This window comes from Lissotriton vulgaris, unplaced genomic scaffold, assembly GCF_964263255.1.
Source record: "Lissotriton vulgaris unplaced genomic scaffold, aLisVul1.2 SCAFFOLD_557, whole genome shotgun sequence".
In the NCBI taxonomy this organism is placed as follows: Eukaryota; Metazoa; Chordata; class Amphibia; order Caudata; family Salamandridae; genus Lissotriton; species Lissotriton vulgaris.
Window position 1 is genome coordinate 805,827 of NW_028254212.1, and position 15,940 is coordinate 821,766.

The following is a 15,940-nucleotide window of genomic DNA, read 5'->3' on the forward strand; positions in this document are numbered from 1 at the left end:
TGATTAAGAAAGATGGTGAATTTGTTTGGGTCTCCATAAAACCTCTCTGGTTGAGCTAAAGGTGTTGGAACAGGTGTAACTACATGAATCTGAGTCTGAGCTTCAGGAGAGGAAGCTCCTCCCTGAAAGGTAGCTGGCTTAAGAATTGGCTTCTGCTGTTGTTTAACAGAAGTTTGGAGAGAAGCCATGTCTCTACGCAAGGCTTCATTTTTCTGTTTTAACTCGTTTAACATGGCTGCAATATCTTGTAGGGATATTTGGTCCATTGCGTCCAGGCAAATTTATTCTACTTGGGCTTCTCCTTCTGTCAAGACAAACACTACGTCGTCTCTTACCTGGTCTTGATAAGCCTTTCCTTGAGACGAGTAGCAGATTCGCAGAGACGCAAGGGACCAACCTCCTTAAAGACTAACCCCTACCTTAAGGAAGTATTATACACTACAAGTTATTAGCTAGACAATGGGGAGGAGGGCCGGTACTGGACGTAAGTGTACTTGCTGACGACCTGCGAAACAACAAGAACCTTAAGTTTACTCTGTACTCACTTCCTTTGTTAATTACAATCTTCTATCTATAGTTCTCTTTCTAGACGTTCTATCTGTAGCCTACCTGCGTTCAGCTGTTGTCTGTCTTTCGTCCAGTATGTCTTTCTTGTCAGATGAGTCGGGTGATTTAGTCTGTCTCCTGCGTTGTTGTCCTTTAGTTAGCGTGGTCTTATGAAGAGGGTCACTGTAATAAACAAACAGTAGTTTCAAAACAAACCTTTCACCCTTCCAGATACAAATCCCCCCTTTTTCATTGATGAATCCTTCTTTTTACAATAAAAAGCTTCTCCCCCTTCTTTACTTACTCATAGTAAGAATCTGTGTCTTTTCCTTCTGAGACTTGCTTTCTAAAATAATAGGTTAAACAACTCGAGAAAAGAATAACAGATATGACATACAGAAATAACTTCTTTCTGAATTACAGGAATCACCTCTTGACCCTTTTACAAAACTATTCACTCTCCTAAGTACCTACTAGAAATCACCAAGTCCAAGATTCTTGAATTGTCTCTTGATTAAATGTTCCAAAAATTGTTCGGGATACCTTTCTTGCGAAGGGTGCCTTAAACTAAAAGAAATAACAACTCACCAGGGATCGGCAATGAAAGATTTACACGCATACCAAAGTAAGTTTGCAAGCTTTAGGGCCTTTCTGCTTCATGCACAAGCACCTTTAATATGCGCTGTCTGCTTTGGGGCCATACAATTATGCAGCAATGGAGGACAAAATTATGTTCCAGTGTAAGTGTTAACTAAATTATGCAGCCAAAAAAGGGCTGCAGTGTAATGCAGTACATTTTCTGATGCTTTATTAGTTTGACATTCTTACACATACTAACCGTCTTTGCAAAGATGTAGCCTCAGTACCAGTGCTCTGTTGTGTAACATACAAATGCAGCAGTCAGAAAGGGGCTCAGTCAACCTTTGCAAAGGGCCTCCACTTCGCAGCAACAGAAGTCACGTTTTTTTAGTAATTTCTGATGCATTTGAGCTACAAACAATTTTTAGTTAGAATGATCAGATTATGCAACAGATAATGTATTATGGGGCAAGTATGGCAGAACCATAATTATGTGGAAAACATTTGCAAACTACAATATTTAGCCATTCTTGTTTGAACTGTTCTTGTGGAAAAAGGGAGATGTGTTGATGAAAAATGGCTTGTGATTCCACTTTTAAGCATATTTGGAACATTCTGTGATTGGGTACATATCACTGTGAATGCATTGCAATGTCAAGAACTCATACTAAACCTTAAATAAACATGTGTATCCATTAGTTGAGTCAAATAACGTAAAAAGCTGTAACTGGTCAGTGAAATGCCAAAGAAATACTAATAACTGGGATGTATTGTATTGCTTTTTCCAGCCACACTTCTGACTATGCTCACTGACCCAATCCTCTGCTTAATCATGCACTCTGATTCTGCGCCCACAGTTCCCCTACATTTTATTTCCCCCCACTTTGACCACTGAGAACACTCTTCGGTCCGACAGTGTAGAGCCTGATCGTACTGTGTTTCTGTTGTTTCAGCAGCTAGTGCCAGGAAGAGTCAGGGAGGTGCAGTGCTCCACAGACAGATGTAGGTACGTCATCTGTAGTAGGTACTGGGTAATCGCCCAGAGATATGTCATCCGTAGTAGATAATGGGTAATCGTCTGGACACTGCTGCAGTGACATACATGTCCTGAAAGCCTTACTTCCCAATGCAGTGTAGTATGCAGTGTCATTCTGCCAAGAGAACTTCAAGGGTTACTATTTTTTATTATATGTTTGGTTATTTAGCAGCTAGTGGTTCTCTATGCAGGGACGCAGCTGCACAAAGTGGCAGGGTGCTCTTTCGTGTGTCATCGTGCACTTTTAATGTGGATCGCCTCTAGGAGCTAGGTCATCCATGCTTGCAGAGGGTGTTGGACTGAGAGAACTGGAGGTTGTCTGCTACCGGGGTACAGAATCCTGCAGGCTGCTTTCTGTGCTTTGTGAAACTAAGTGAAGCTTTGGTTCAAATGCAACCTTCTATGGGATATTTTTGGGGTAAGCGTTGAGCTTAGGCTGTGATTTAGGTTTGTGCAACCACATTTTGTGTGTGCACGCAATGCAGTCTAGCAGTTTCTGTCTCTAATATATAGAACGGAGCTTCAAGGCCCATAGGAATCAATGGGGGATACCGATTTGGTATTTACAGAATCGGTAAATACCGAATCTTACAGATTCGGTATTTACCGAATCAGAATTACCTACATTTCCCCCCTCTAATTTACCACTTCTTAAATACCGAATCGGTATGATTCGGTATTTTAGAACTGGTAAATTAGATTTACCTACATCGGGCCCCAGGTTTCTAAACCCTTTGAATGCCTGTGCTTTTTCACTTTTGGCCAAGAGCCCCTCCTGTCTGTAGCTGAGCTCTGCTTTTTTCTTTGCCAGCTTCTAGAAGGTGTGAATGATATCTACCAAAGGCCACAAAAGAAAGAGATGGCTGTGGCACAATAACCCTATGGTGTATGAGATCATATGCGGCTTGCTTCCTGCTCCTCCTGCGCCCAAGTTTTTCTTGTGCCCCACCTAGCACACATCATGTCCGAGGATGGTAATGATGTTAACATTTTGCCCCCCCCTGGAAAAAATTCTGCGGACGCCCATGTAAGAAACTTTCCATCCAGGATAGAGCTGAGTCTCTTAACCCAACTTCCTCCAGTCTTTTAAGCAGGACACTATGGGAGACCGTGTCGAACGCCGCAGATAGGTCCAAAAGCACCAGAATCATAGAGTGGCCCTCATCAAGGGTCATTCTGATGTTTTCTGTTACTATAAGTAACGCAGATTAGGTGCTATGTTTGGGCCTAAATCCGGACTGGGAATGATCTAAATTTCCAGACAATTCGACATGGTTAGATAGATGGGTGTTCACGTGTTTCTCCATTATCTTGCTCCAGAATGGAAGAAGAGACACGGGACGAAGGTTAGAGAAGTCAGTCCACAGGATGTTGGTTTTCTTGCGGATAGGTCTAACCTGGGCAACCTTCCATTCTCGTGGGACATATCCCTCTGAAAGAGAGAGGTTGATGATATCCTGCACCACCGGGGACAATTGATTCTCCAAAGGAAAGAATGAATTTAGCTGGGATGAGATCCGCAGGGGATCCAGATGTAATTCTGTGAATCAAAGTTTCAACCTCATCTAAAGTAATGGGGGGGAAAAGCTCTAGCTTATTCTGATTCCTCATTTCTAAATGGGCCAAAGCCATAGGGGGCTGTGATGGATTACCAGCAGCTATTATTTTCTCATATATGGATTCAATTTTCTGGGAGAAGTATGAAGCAATATCATCACACAATTTTATTATAATGATAATTTAGCGGCAATGAGCTGGGGGCACATATGTTTATATTGCAATGCAACCTTGAGGAATAGGCAACCATTCAATAAAGTTATCTTTCCAATGACCTGTGGAAAAATCACAGCATAGATCTGAAGATCGGACGCATGACGCCCTAAATGTTGAGATCATGCAACACCTACGTCCCCCACGTGACTGGAACTTCTCCCGTCTTAGGGTAGGAGGAGGACAGCAACTCGCCACCCACACGGCAAGAGTTGGAGAATGTCCAGGAAGTGTACCCACCTTGACGTTGTAAGGGGCTAGGGGTGGGGTTGCGTGAGACAGAACATCCACAAGATGTGGACATAGATTAAGGTACTGGGTGTGCAGTTACACCGACAAAGAAAATACATGATCGATCACTTTAATTATGACTATGTGTGATGGTATACACATGTGCAATCCAGGCATTCTTTCAGCGGTCATGACACTTACTACTGTGTGAATGATACTATGAGTTGCTACAGAAAAATTTATTTTCCACATTTTTACTGGGTGGGCAGTTACACGACAAAGTATACAAGTGAACGCTTACTTTAATTTTGACTATGTGTGGTGGTATACGCACTTATGTTGTGAACTGGAGCCTTTCCACTCTAATAAAGGCTTTTTTTCAGAGTCATGACCCTTAGACCTGTGTCAAATGGCACTATGAATTGCTTCCAGATTTATTGATTTTCCCCATTTATACATATCAAATAATCATGCCTATTTATAACGCCTTTATGTATATGTTTTATCTCCTTATAGAAATTGACTACAGAGGGTCTCTCCCAACCCCTCTCTAATTCTAGCGATTCGCTTGGTGAAACTCGTTGAGTGAAATTTTCTTGCGCAGCATTAGTGGGCGCATTTGATTGAAACGGATTTTGGTGATGGTAAAAGCGTTTTCCTGAGTGTTATGTGGTGTGGACACTGTTCCACGATGAATGTTTAGTCTGATTTGGGCGCAATGCTTGAAATATTATACCAGTAGGGTACTGTGAGGTTAGAGGTGGTGCGTAGATGTGGTGCAATGAGGGAAGAAGTACCCAGGGGTTTGGATTTTCCACTCCCTGATACTTTGTGGAGGATCAAATGGCAAACTAGTAATAATTTTCTCCCCTCCATGTGCTTTTCCCACAGATTATGAAATGTGCCTGAAATAGGGAACCCCATGTTGGAAGGAATGCATTCCATAGATACCTAATCCAGGATCAGAGGGTACTATGTTTTGGGATCCAGAGGGTCCTGATGAATGCCGGAGTGACCCGACACTGTGGGCACAATTTAAACTGCTGAAACATGTTGACGCCTTGGCAGTAAGGAGGGGTGAAGGAATCTTAACCTTCTCCTGTCACCACCATCCTTCACATTTTAAAGACTAGCCAGACGGCCCAGGAATAAAGTTTCGAGTGGGTACACATCCGAGCTAGTTTTAACTTTCACTAGCTGCACTTTTCTTTGTGATCCCAAATTTGTATTGTTTGTATTGCTTTCCCCTCCCCTTTGCTCTACCGCAGGCGTTGGTCTGCGCAGGGGTGTTAGTAAGCAAGCCCAATAATGAAGCACTTCACAATTTTGTGAGTGAGGGCAGTTTTTTCTCCCTGAGCACGAGCCACCTTTTATTTTCCACGGTCCCACTCCTTTGTGTGTGTTGCAGTCATAAATTGGGGAGGTCAGAGTAGGTATGTCACCTCTCCCCCCTTCAGCTTGTGTTAAAGTGAGTACTGTCACCATCAGTGTGTGTACAGTGGCACATGACCATGAATCATGCAGGGGTGGTGCTGGTTGCATCACAGGCCCTGGAGTCCACGACGAGTTGTTGCAGGCTGGCCATGCAGGGGGTCCGCCTGTTGCAGCAGCGCCAGTGTTCCGTTGTAGAAGTAAGTACCTGGGAGCGAGCCAGCATTCAGCGGTCTTCATTTAAACCTGTGCCATAACTGTTATTTGCTTTTAAAAGACTATCCGTACATAGCTACCAAGGTTTCAGATTGCTATGTGTGACATTTTCATATTTTCAGTGTAATTATGAGTGACATTTCAATGACTATGAGTGACACTATCTCCGTCACCACTGACCAGAGTCACCTGGCGTCACCGTCTGATGAAGATAAATAAAAAATGAGCATTTGGACGTGGCATTTCTTGAGACCAGTTGTGAGTAGCCCCGTAGCTTGTCCCATCTCTCCTCAGTGAATTGTTTGCTCTATGTTTCCTCCTATGTTCTGCATTTGAATCACCTGGTATCATTCGGTCACAGCCTTACATCCAATGACCATCCTACAGGTGCTGTATAAATAACAGGAGCAAAAATCTGTCAACCGTGTTGGGATTGGGGTAGAGAATATGATATAGACATAAGATATCCCAACTGGTATTATTCAAAGGCAATTAGAGAGGATATGAATACTACATTATCAGAAAGGAAGCAAGGAGACTCTATTTGATTAGTGTATGTGCTCATGGCATCATTTAAGTAGTATAATTAGGAAAAGGAGGAGAAAGGACAATTAGCAGTTGTTACAGCACTGGGATATACATTTAAAACAAATAACAACAACCCAAATTGTACTTGGTGCTCAAAGTGTGTGAGTGAAAAACACGGTGGCAATGCAGGTAACAATGTGATCAGCGTGGACGGCGCATAGTGTCTGGTGCATAAATATATACAGTGAATTAACAACACAATGTTGTTCCAGGTAGCTTGAAGAGTTTGTTTTGCCTTTTCGTTTGTTGTAATATTTGTGAACCACACCTATCACTGTTGGATCGGCTGATGTATATCGCCCATCACATGCTGTCTTGACCCGCAGCTCTTGACGACCTTCCATGATCGCATGGATTCTGTACTCCGACTTGGGTGTATTCACCTGAAGTCCCTGATTACTTTCAATTCACACGACCTCATGGATCCTGCACTTCAAATTTCCTAACAAGCCTACCAGCACTGTTTCCAACCCGACCCAGTCCTGATGAAGATCCCGATTAATGTGGATCGAAACGCCGTCGACCATTCAGCGCGATCATAGGCCCTTCAAACAAACTGGTTCACAAATAATACATCAAACGAAAAGTCAAAACGAACTGTTCAAGCTACCTGGAACCACATTGTGTCGTTAATTCACTGTATATATTTATGCACCAGTCACTATGCGCCATCCACGCTGATCACATTGTTACCCACGTCGCCACCGTGTTTTTCACTCACACACTTTGAGCACCAAGTACAATTTGGGTTGTTTTCATTTGCTTTATTTGTATATCGCATATCTGTAACAACTGCTAATTGTCCGTTCTCCTCTTTCTGTTGATCGGTAGGTTTCTGTTCATTAGTCAGCGCATTCTTCCATGTCATCCTCCGTTAATTTCGACCTTCCTTGAAGCATGCCATGGTACTTGTGTATCCTTCCACTGTTTGGGTTGTGGGATCTACTTTTCACTGCTCCCTTGATGTCTGCTTACACACACTATTAACCACACAGGGATACTCTGTGTAAATGTATTTCATTACCAGAGGCTTTTTTATCTTGTTAATACTTCATTTAATAGTTTTCTTTTAATGATATTCATGTATATATTTTAAACTTGCCTTGTAACTATGCCCTTAGCAGTTGCACATCCAGACCGCATACTGTAAATACTTTGCTCAACATTCTTTTTCATTTCAATCAGACGTACACTTTAAATTCTCCCCATGACTGTATGTCATTGACAGATGCACATCCTGGACGCAAACATTTCTGTCAACCATTTAAAATACATTTAAAATACATGTTCATATTATCATATTATATATTTTTACAGACTTGAATTGCACACATTTTTACTTTTAAATATATCTACTTACACAGCTAACCAGACTTATAATGCTACATCTTACCCCAACACCCATACTACCAACCTGCCGTAAGAAAATAAACAGCTATGACGCAGCAAGTGCTTACCACGTCAGAGCGCTGCTTTCCTAACAGTACTATTTGGTTTAGTTTTTCGTGAAATCGGTTGATGTTTGCACACTTTTGAGACAACAGTGCTGCATAATAAAAGTGTTTTCATAAACTGATATATGGTTTATTTGCTGCTATGCGATAACTTACGTTTGTTGGACGTAATCAATATGTTTTCAAAAGCTCACAAAGTACTGCAATCTGTTCTTTTCATTTCATTACTTTAACTGACCTCAATTCTGTAAGGGCACTTGTGACAGGCCCCTGCCGTGAGCGGGACTGAGCCAGCTTTATGAAACTGAACAGAACTCAACTTGTTGTGCAGTCAGTGACTGCAGAGCTCTGAGCTGTGTCACTTTCACAATTGCTTTAGGGGGTCCCAGCTGTGAAGTTACTTTGTGCAGCTGCCTGCATGAAAGGAAATGTAGCCTCTCAGCTAAACAACACTCGGAATGAAGACGTGTTCTGTTATTGCAAATGTTTAGGAAGCCATGGCAGGCCCCATGAAACAGGTTCTGTCAATTCCAGACTGTTTCATGGAACACGCAACCCATCTGGAAAGAGTAGCAGAGGATACAGGAGAATGAAATTTCGTAAAGTGAATGAGGATTATGTAACGTCGGCAGGCCTTAACTATGCTCTCATTAGGACAGATTAATACAACGTGGAGCAAATCTTGTTGACCACCTTTACAAAGTTCACATATACCTTTGGGTTATTAGTACCATCCCAACTAGCTGAGAAAGTGGCTAAAGGGAGTATGCCCAAACGTAAAAGTAAAATACACTGCCTTATGCCGTGGTCTAATTGAAAAAGCAAGTAAGGGACAGAAGTTTTGAATCCTTTTTGTTCAGCGAACCGTTTATAGTGCTTCAATTGACAACAGTGATCTTTATCAGATTCAAAACTGATTCTAGGGGCCAAATGTTTTAAAAACAATTTCAGATGTGCTGGAGACCACTCCTGTAAAATTGCAACTGTGCATTGTGAGACCTCCAGGGCTTTGACCATATTCTTATTAAAGGTGTACCCAGGCGTTTCCTCTCTAAAAATCTCCAATTTTAACAAATGTCTGAAGGTGTCTAGGGCTGCATGTAGCATGTAGTGTATGGCCACCTAATAATATTACAAATTACTCTGGCAAAAATTCCCGTAACCGATAGCTCAAGACGTAGGGCTTGAACTAGGACCGACTGTGCCACTTTTATCAGTTTTCGAAGAATGATCCCTTCTTTTACTTTTAAAGATTGCCATGTTTTGATTTGTGAATATTCCATGGCATATGATAAGATCGGGGGGATTTTGTCAAGACAAACACTATGTCGTCTCTTACCTGGTCTTGATATGCCTTTCCTTGAGACGAGTAGCAGATTCGCAGAGAAGCAAGGGACCAACCTCCCTAAAGACTAACTCCTACCTTGAGGAAGTATTATACACTACAATTTATTAGCTAGACAATGGGGAGGAGGGCCGGTACTGGACGTAAGTGTTCTTGCTGACGAGCTGCGAAACAACAAGAACCTTAAGTTTACTCTGTACTTACGTCCTTTGTTAATTACAATCTTCTATCTATAGTTCTCTTTCTAGACGTTCTATCTGTAGCCTACCTGCGTTCAGCTGTTGTCTGTATTTCGTCCAGTATGTTTTTCTTGTCAGATGAGTCGGGTGATTTAGTCTGTCTCCTGCGTTGTTGTCCTTTAGTTAGCATGGTCTTGTGAAGAGGGTCACTGTAATAAACAAACAGTAGTTTCAAAACAAACCTTTCACCCTTCCAGATACAAATCCCCCCCCTTTTCATTGATAAATCCTTCTTTTTACAATAAAAAGCTTCTCCCCCTTCTTTACTTACTCATAGTAAGAATCTGTGTCTTTTCCTTCTGTGACTTGCTTTCTAAAATAATAGGCTAAACAACTTGAGAAAAGAATAACAGATCTGACATACAGAAATAACTTCTTTCTGAATTACAGGAATCACCTCTTGACCCTTTTACAAAACTATTCACTCTCCTAAGTACCTAATAGAAATCACCAAGTCCAAGATTCTTGAATTGTCTCTTGATTAAATGTTCCAAAAATTGTTCGGGATACCTTTCTTGCGAAGGGCGCCTTAAACTAAAAGAAATAACACTTATCTCTTTTTTCTTTGCAGATTCTGATGCTGAAATGAAAGTGCCGAGCTGTTATGCATTCAGGAAGACGCTGAGGATTGAAGTCTGAAGTTCCAGGATCGTTATTCAGGTAAGCGGCCGTCTTCTAGTGCTAGGGATCACAACACGACCTTCCTCTGTGCAGGCGGAAGGCAAAGCGCTTTCCAGAAGGCTGGGTGCAGTTTAAATACTCGACCGCACCCAGCCGCACCCCACGACTGCGTGCGCTCAGCCAAAACGGGCTGGTGCGCACGCGAGAGAACTGTTTTTCAGTCTTTGACCTGAAGCGCCTTTGCTTTGAGCCTTTGCTTTGAACTAAACCTAAAGAAAGATGCTTATTAGACATGTTTAAACTAACGAATCTCTAAACGAGCCTTTGAAATGCTTAATCGAAAATACAATCAGAGTTACGAATGTACATCATAAATCAGAATTACAAGAGTACAATTTCAGCAGTAAAAAAACATACACTCTCACGACACAATACAAAGGAGTGCAGGTGCACGGGAAAGGGGTGGGTTTTGTAGGCGAATAGCGCCAAAAGGAAAGCAGAGCTTCCAGTGGAGGCTTCATAGGGAATCGTGACAGATTTGCATATTGTAGACTTCCAGCATTGAATTAAAGTGTCTGTTTCCTGTGGAAAGATTCAATCTCTGTAGAGCCCCAACATGGGAATCTGCCTTCCGGTACAGATACACGTACTCACTTACAGTCTCTATTGGCTTGTCTCCTAAAGACCAAGTATAAGGTAAAGGCTTCCTTCTGCCACTAAAGGGGAGTGCTTTAGTTTTATTGATATTTGGCATCAGAAAGTTTTCGGTTGCATAGAGATGTAGTCCATTCAAAGATCTTTGTAGACCTATCGGGGTTTGGTCAAGAATTACAATGTCATCTGCATACATTAAACACAGTATATCTACTTGAGCTAATTTTGGAGGAAAATTATTTCTTTGAGCGAGACGCCCTGGGAGATCGCTAATATAAATAGAAAATAATAAAGGAGCTAGTAAGCATCCTTGTTTTAGCCCATTCTGCGAAGGGATGGGTTTGGTTAGGCCTTTTTCGCCCCCCATTTGAGACATCACCATTGCCATCCCTGAAGACTATAAGATCACTCACAAAGACCGTACCAGCCACACAGGAGGAGGAATCGCTATCATCCATAAGAAATCTATCCGCATCTCTACCAGCTCTGACACCAACCTCGCCAACTCCGAACACCTTCACTTCCAGATCCACATCGACCCCAAAACCACTCTCAGAGGCACTCTCCTCTACAGACCACCAGGACCCCGCGCAAAATTCAGTGAAGACATCACGGACTTCATCTCTCCACACGCGCTCCCCTCCAAAGACTATATTCTTCTGGGAGACCTCAACTTTCACCTTGAAAAGATCAACGACCACAACACCGCCACCCTCGTGGACAACCTCGCCAACCTTGGACTTAAACAACTGGTCACTTCCCCCACCCACATCGCAGGTCACACACTCGACCCCATCTTCACTTCCAGCAATCATGTCTTCTTCAGCCACACTACGGACCTCCTATGGACCGACCACAGCTGCGTTCACTTCACCTACAACAAGCCGAAACCCATCAACCACCCTCAACCTACCCTGCAAAGAAACTGGAAGAAAATCACCACGGACCAAATCTCGGCATCGCTCCTTCGAAACTCCCCAGCCCTCTCTTCTAACGCCAACGAAGCCGCAGCCAACCTCACCCTATGGCTATCCAACACCGCTGACACCTTAGCACCACTGAAAAAACGTCAAAGCAAACCTGGCAGCAAGAAGGCCTCATGGTTCAACGATGATCTTAAGAAGTCCAAGAAACTCTGCCTCTCCCTTGAAAAAGCCTGGAAAAAAGACCCATCCACCAGCACCAAGGACGCCTTCAAAAGCGCCACCCGCACTCACCACCAACTGATCCGAAAAGCCAAGAAAACAGCATTTAAGGATCGACTTGACAACAACGCCCACAACAGCAAGGAACTTTTCAACATCGTCAAGGAATTTTCCAACCCCTCGGCCAACTCCAACGACATCACCCCCTCTCAAACCCTCTGCGACTCCCTAGCCTCCTTTTTCCACAACAAGATTGCAGACATCCACAACAGCTTTGACAACCAACCCGGAAACCAACCCACCCCACCATCTGTTGACCATCTTCCCCCCGTAAACACCCTTAACGCCTGGAACCCAATCTCCACTGAGGAAACCATCCGCCTGATGAATTCCATCCACTCTGGATCCCCCACAGACCCATGCCCTCACCACATCTTCAACAAAGCAGACTCCGTCATAGCACCGCACCTCCGAGACGTCATCAACTGCTCCTTGATATCCGCGACCTTCCCAGAAGACTGGAAACACGCTGAACTCACCGCCCTTCTGAAAAAACCAACAGCGGACCCCACCGAACTCAAAAATTACCGCCCCATCTCGCTTCTTCCATTCCCGGCCAAAGTCATCGAGAAAGCCGTCAACAACCAGCTCGCCACCTTCCTCAAAGCCAACAAATCACTCGACCCCTCACAATCTGGCTTCCGAGCAAAACACAGCACTGAGACCGCCCTCATCGCAGCAACAGACGACATTCGAACTCTACTGGACAATGGAGACACAGTCGCCCTCATCCTCCTCGACCTCTCTGCAGCCTTCGACACAGTCTGCCACAGCACCCTTCTACAACGCCTCAATAACATCGGAATCCAAGGAAAAGCACTTGAATGGATCACCTCGTTCCTCACCGGAAGAACCCAGAGAGTCCGCCTTCCTCCATTCAAGTCCGAGACCTCTGAAGTCATCTGCGGCGTGCCTCAAGGATCATCACTCAGCCCCACCCTCTTCAACGTATACATGAGCCCCCTAGCGGACATCGCCCGCCAACACAACCTCAACATCATCTCCTACGCGGACGACACTCAACTGATCCTTTCTCTCACCAAGGACCCCAGCACCGCCAAAACTAACCTACACGAAGGAATGAAAGAAGTCGCCGAATGGATGAAACAAAGCCGCCTGAAACTGAACTCAGATAAAACAGAAGTCCTCATCTTAGGCACTTCCCCCTCTGCGTGGGACGACTCTTGGTGGCCGGAAGCCCTTGGAAAAGCACCCATCCCGACAGACCACGCATGGAACCTTGGCGTCATCCTGGATTCTTCACTCTCAATGAACAGGCAAGTCAACGCCGTATCCTCTTCCTGCTTCAACATTCTTCGCATGCTCAGAAAAACATTTCGCTGGATCCCCTCCGAAACAAGGAAAACAGTCACCCACGCTCTGGTCACGAGCCGACTGGACTACGGAAACACCCTCTACGCCGGTACCACTGCAAAACTCCAGAAGAAACTCCAACGAATCCAAAACGCCTCAGCCAGGCTCATATTAGACATCCCACGCAACGAACACATCTCCGGTCACCTTAAAGACCTCCACTGGCTACCCGTCAATAAGAGGATCACTTTCCGACTGCTTACCCACGCACACAAATCACTCTACGACATCGGACCAGATTGCCTCAACTCTCGACTGTCCTTCTACACCCCCTCCCGCCAACTACGTTCTTCCAGCCAAGCCTTCGCCACTGTACCTCGCATCAACAAGACCACCATGCTAAAACATGGAACTCACTCCCCGCTTACCTTCGCCTCACCCAGAACCACCTAGCGTTCAGAAAGCAGCTTAAAATGTGGATATTTGACAAATAATCCTCCCCCCCTTCCTAAGCGCCTTGAAACCCTCTGGGTATGTAGTGCGCTATACAAATTTTATGACTTGACTTGACTTGACTTAAGAGATCTTTGGGTATCCCTAATTTAGCTAATTTTCCCTTAGTGTCGGATGGTCTACACTATCGAACGCCGTTGATAAAAGCACAATATAAAATGTGGCCGTTTGACTTCACAAACTTATCTAGCACAGTTTGGAACACAGCAATATTGTCCAATGTAGAATGCATTGGGCAAAACCCAGCCTGATACATAGGAATTACTTTCTTGAAAAAAGCCCAGTCTTTTAAGTGTTCCAAAATACAAGCAGCAAAGATCTTGCCGGAGGCGTCTAGGAGAGCTATTTGCCTATAATTTGCAGGGTTTGTTCTGACGCCTTTTTTTAAAAGGGGGACGACCACGCTCCCTCGCCAAGATTCAGTAATTTCACCACTTTCCAGGCAATATTGACAAAGAAGGGCTAAAAATGTTCTTTTGTAAAACTTTGTTAGGAATCTTATCTGGGCCCATTGCCGCTGAAGACCTGGCAGAAGAAATCAGAGTAGAGATCTGAGCGGCTGAGATTTCCATTGTATTCTGTTCGGGGAGTTTCATCGATGCCTGATCCAGTCCAGGGGATAAAAGGTCTTGATCGTTGGATTTATAGAGCCTTAAGATATACTTTTCAAAATCTGATGATGATACAGGAGTTGCTTCAACCGTTTTTCGAATCCCCGTCTGCGCTGAGATTATTTTCCAGAACGCTTTATTATTATTGTGCTTTACTGCTTTTTGGATGTCTACCCAGACACAATCTCTTAGAGCTTGTCTTTCTTTCGCCTTTTTCCGTTGGTGTTGTTTTTTCAGTTTCCTTATTTCTCCTTGCCTAAGGACGCTAAAAGAACGAAATTGCGTTCTAGTCAATTTATTTAATTGTCGAGAAATATTGTTCTCCAGAGTTTTTCCTATCTAGCATGTTTTAACACATTCTTGTCTAGAAATACTACCTTGGAGAGAGGCGACTACCGCCTGCAGGATTACCTCGAATCTGTTTATTGGGTTCCCGGTATTGCTTACTGATGTTAGCAATTCTTGTGAGATCAAATGATTTATTTTACTAATAGCTTTAGAATTCCAATGGATCCTTCCTGTTTTCTGATTTACGACTGCCTGGCCTTCATAGCAGACACAATGGTTTTGCACAAGCCTGTGCAGCCTAAGAGAGCTGCAGACTACTTTTAGACATCATCCGATTCAACAGCACAGCCTCGGAGGGTGGCGCACTGATTTTTCTCAACATTTGATGCAACAAAGCTGCCTTGGAGAATGTCTCACTAGTTTTACACAACAGCTGACACAATGCTGCAAGCTTCCAAGCAAGGTCTCTAAGGAGAATCTTCACATTTAACAGTTTTTACAATTTAGGAGAAACTGCACAATTAAGGCTCTTTCATGAACCAACTGGAATTCTTGAAGAATAAATTGTTGGAAGAGGTTATCTCAGAAGGATTGCAAAGCAGGCGAATAAGAGGCCAAGAATAAGAGAAGAAAGCTTGGCTGTTATTCTCATTTATATTCCATTAGCAAATTGTATTTTAACGGAACATAAAAATAAATAGGAGCATTTTGAAGGTTGGTGAGAAGAAGCCATCAATGTTCCCTTCTCCTTGAAGTGAGGTCAGAACCTCAGGAACCCTCACAACAATGACCGACATACCTGGGGAGGTTGGCGTACATACATCAGACCATCCGCCCTACTTATGGTGGACATTCTGACCTGCTTGCTTCTCTTCAGGAACATTATGAAAAGACAGGCAGTCTCAAACTAAAAAACCTAGGAAATATGACCCAGACTCCCTTGTGGAAAGCTCTCAGTGTAGCAAGCACATTATTTTTTTGTTTTCCAAAAAGCAAACTCTCACTTTAGGAGTAAAACAAAAAAGTCTGCTGGGCACCCGTGTGAAACATGGCAGCCACTCAGCAAACTTTAGGTGCTTTATGAGGAGCTCCTGTCGCTCCTCTGAAGACACAGGGATAGCCAGGTTGGTGGAGATCGCTAAACATGGGGGACGCTAGTCCAATGGGGTAGTGGAAATTGGTACACCTGCTCCTCTGGCAGACCGTGGACCCCTGTCAAAGTATACATGAGGGGGACAGTCTTCAAATATAACTCAAAATAGAACAAGCATTTGCAATGCAATAGGTACCGCATTAGGA

At 43.6% G+C, this 15,940-nt stretch overlaps 1 long non-coding RNA gene across 1 annotated transcript in view; it reads right to left on the reverse strand.

Annotated features, from left to right (window-relative positions):
• Positions 1-621: 621 nt before the first annotated feature.
• The window catches only part of LOC147659632 (uncharacterized), an 89,804-nt gene continuing 74,485 nt past the window's right edge, over positions 622-15,940 (reverse strand). The window contains exons 2-3 of the long non-coding RNA XR_015307198.1: positions 9,465-9,584; positions 622-729 (exon numbers count right to left, since the gene is read on the reverse strand). This is a non-coding gene — a long non-coding RNA (uncharacterized LOC147659632). The remainder of the gene's footprint in view (positions 730-9,464; positions 9,585-15,940) is intronic.